The 3,807-nt window shown below is 46.2% G+C and overlaps 1 protein-coding gene across 1 annotated transcript in view; it reads right to left on the bottom strand.

Annotated features, from left to right (window-relative positions):
• The window catches only part of Stk38l (serine/threonine kinase 38 like), a 62,589-nt gene extending 62,496 nt beyond the window's left edge, over positions 1–93 (bottom strand). Inside the window, exon 1 of the mRNA XM_005364606.3 lies at positions 25–93. The gene's annotated coding sequence lies outside the window, so the exon portion shown is untranslated. The remainder of the gene's footprint in view (positions 1–24) is intronic.
• Between the last annotated feature and the right edge of the window lie 3,714 nt (positions 94–3,807).

Below are 3,807 nucleotides of genomic sequence, written 5' to 3'. Positions count from 1 at the left end.
CAGCCGCCCCGCGCCCGCGCTCACCTGCCCGGGTCGCCCGCGGCTGCTCAGCACCCTCAGACACCGCAGCCCGCGGCAAGCGTACACGGCGCCAAGCCCCGCCCCGCCCCGCCCCGAGAGGCGGGGCCAAGGCGGCTGCTCTGAGTCTCGCGAGGCTTGACTCCGGGGTGTGTGTTTGTTTTTTTTAAAGGGGTCGTCTCTGACGTCATACGCACCGGGCGGAAGTAGTCTTCTGGCGTCAAACCCCGCCCCTCCCACCTTCGCTGGTGGTCCAGGGTGCTGGGCTGTCTCTGCTAGGCTGTCTGGCATCCTTGCCTCCTGGCCTTTTCTGGTTAGAACTGGTTCTGCCTTACCCTGAGAGGGTCCTGGGGTGCTGCAGAGGCACTCACCGCCCTCCGCACTTCTCTAGGTCATGCTAAGACAGTTAAGGGGGGGGGGGGGTAGATCAATCGTTTTTGCTGTTCTGTGACTTCCATGTCTCCATGACTGGACAGAATGACTTAGGAGTGTGGGAAGACCACAAGAAACTTGCCAGCATACATGAAACGTTTGCTGACTTACCTTGAAAATCCTAAAAGAGCTGGCAACATAAAGTAAAATAATAGGGTGGGAATTGCCATCTCTGTCTTCGCGTCCCTCCTCATCGAAGACAGACAGGCTTTGGGACCCAGGGAGTGCCTGAAAGTGATCATAGAGCCACCACTGTACAGTGTGTCCTACACACACGTGTGATTAACGTGTACATCCTGCATAGTAAGGGATAATAATAGATTTCAGCAACCTCATCTGGTCCGCCCTCGTCTTTAAATCAACAGCGTTCACTCGGGGAAAAAAAAAACTAAACTAAACAAACATACTCTAAAGCCAGGTAAGGTGGCTCATGCATGTAATTCCACTACTCGGGAGGCTGAGGCAGGAGCTGCAGCAAGTTTAAGACCAGCCTGGGCTACACACTGAGTCTGAGCCCAGCCTGGGGCTACGGAATGAGACCCAGTCTTAATAACAACAAAAAAATCAAGGCCACACTTGTCATGATTTATCCAGACTGCCATCTACTCTTGGCACTTGGGGCTATGATGAAATAGAATGAGGGCTGCTGGAACCCAAGTCCCACGTTCTGGTAGCTGATGGCACAACTCAAAACGGGCCAGGAGCTTAGCATACACCTCACTGACACTCCTCACCTCCTGGGTGTAGCACACTGGGGGAGGTGAAAGACTTCTCGGCTACTCAGAATGGCGTTCGATTTAAAACTTACGAATCATTTATTTCTGGAATTTTCCACTTCATATTTTTAGAATATGGTTGACTGCGGGTGGCTGGAACTGGAGGAAGTGTGTCTGGGTAGCCAGAGAAGAGGCTGCTGTAGTTGGAAATCACTTTCCCACAGGATGACACAGGGGAGTGTTTTGGGAAAGTAACACAGTTTTGTTTTTTGGGGATAAATCTGGTCTTTTAATAGAACAAATAAAATCATTCCCAGTCACTGCTGACAAATTCGTCTCCTAATATAAACATTGGAGTTGTATGAAATACCCCTTAGCGTTTGCACTATTAAAACAGTATATGAAGTAGGAAATTTTCACACAAGGGCTAGAGAGATGACTCAGAGATTAAAAACTCTTGCTGCTCTTGCAGAAGACCGGAGTTAGGTTCCCAGCACCCACCGAAGATGGCACACACTGTAATTCCAGCTCAGGGAATCTGAAATCTTTTTCAGTCACTATGGGCACCTACATGCATGTGCACACAGAGAGAGAGACACGTGTATCATAAATAAAAGCACATAAACTTTAAAATATATAGCAATTGAGAGCTGAAGAGATGGTGCTGTCTCTGAAGGGCTTCCCCACAAGATGAAGAGCTGAAAATTAGGATCCCTCGTACCCGTTTTAAAAAGCCCTACCTGTAACCTTAGCCCTGGGGAGATAGGGGTAGGAATAGGCAGAATTCTGGAGCTTATTGCCCGGCTGACTCAGCCAATCCAAGCTCAAGGTTCTTTGAAAGATCCTGTCTCAAAAAATAATGTGAATGAACAAGGGTGTAGCTCAGTGGTAGAGCATTTGCCTAGCAGGTGCAAAGCCCTAGTTCAGTCCTCTGTGTCAGGAACGAAACAAAACACATTTCCCCATAAGTCTGGGAAGGTGGCTCAGCAGTTAAGAGTAATAACTGCTCTGGCAAGAGGAAAGGTTGCTTCCCAGCCCTCTTCATTGTGTGTGCCTCAGGACCTCCTGCTGTAACTTAGGCGCCAGGGTCTCTGGTGCCCACTTCCTGATCCCACAGGCAGCTACACTCACCTGACATGTATGAAAGAATCATAGTATTCTCTCTCTCTCTCTCTCTCTCTCTCTCTCTTTCATACACAGCTTGAGAAAAGAAGTAGTCTGGTATTCAGTGTATGTATGAGGAAATTGGTTCCACAGTCATACAGTCACATATATGTCTATATATGCATACCAACTCAAGTGTGTAGGATCAAAAATATTTTATGGTTTGCTTGATAGCAAATTTGAGTTTCCAAATATATATGCTTCTCCTCAACACTGTTAAGGTGAACTAATATAGCATGTTTGACAAGCGTTAAGTTTGGCCTCTAAGAAGCTTGAGATCATCCTAAACAACTTCCCTTAGGAGGTCATTGATGTTATCCAAACCGAAACATTTCAGAGATATGAAATTCTGGTGAATTCTATGGATCATTTTTCAAAGTAATATTCTGAAATGTCCTTCAGAAACGTATCTAAACCGGGCGGTGGTGGCACACACCTTTAATCCCAGCACTCAGGAGTCACAGGCAGGCGGATCTCTCTCTGTGAATTGGAGGTCAACCTGGTCTACATAGTGTGTCCCAGGACAGCCAGGGCTACACAGAGAGAACCTGTGTCAAAACAAAAAAAAAAAAAGTCACCAAGAGGTTAAGACTCTAACGTAATAACTCCTGAGGGAGAGAATCCTGCCAACAATCTCACAAGTAAGTTTAGAGGCAGAAATTTTGTGTTACAGCCCCTTTAACAGCTGGCACCCAGTCTGGCAGCACCAGATTCACCTGAGTCACTCCAGGCCCTTTCCTACACAAGCCTGGAGTAATAAAATGATTTTGATTTTGTTTTCCTGAGACAGGGTTTCTCTGTGAAGCCCAGGCAGTGCTGGAACTCACTCTGTAGTTCTTAAATGCAGAGATCTCCTTGCCTCTGCCTCCCAGGTACTGGGATTAAAGTTGTGACCTACTCCACAAGGCAATAATTTGTTTGAAATTACAAAGTTTTGGGGTAATTTGTCACACAGGTGTAGATAACTGAACAGCCTTATACAGAGTTCTTTATTAATGTGTTAAACAACACCAAGACTGACAGGATGTTTGGAGTAGTGACATATGTCAGCAATATTCTGAGAGACCTGACGTGACTTTAGTATGGAAGACATTGTGTAGCATTTCCACTAGGAATAAAGTCACAAACATCACTAGTATTAGTGTAATCTCCTGTCTCCCTAGGGATGGAAGAAATGATGATTTTTCACTTAGTATTTAGTGAAACAAACATAAATGTGCACATGTTGATTAGAACTATATTCATATTTTACTCCATAAAACTTATTCTCAAGAACATCCTTGGAGCTTAAGGGACTCTTTGGCAGTTAAGATCATGTTTGGCTCTTGCAGAAGACTCACATGCAGTTACCAGCACCCATACGGGGAGGCTCACAACTAGCTCCAAGTGATCCGACACCCTCTTCTGGACACCATGCGCACCTGCACTCACATGTTCATACACACACACACACACACACACACACACACACACACAG

This window comes from Microtus ochrogaster (genome assembly GCF_000317375.1).
Source record: "Microtus ochrogaster isolate Prairie Vole_2 chromosome 14 unlocalized genomic scaffold, MicOch1.0 chr14_random_2, whole genome shotgun sequence".
Classification (NCBI taxonomy): domain Eukaryota; kingdom Metazoa; phylum Chordata; class Mammalia; order Rodentia; family Cricetidae; genus Microtus; species Microtus ochrogaster.
The sequence above is the reverse complement of the archived record's forward strand: the minus strand, read 5'-3'. Positions and strand labels throughout refer to the sequence as shown.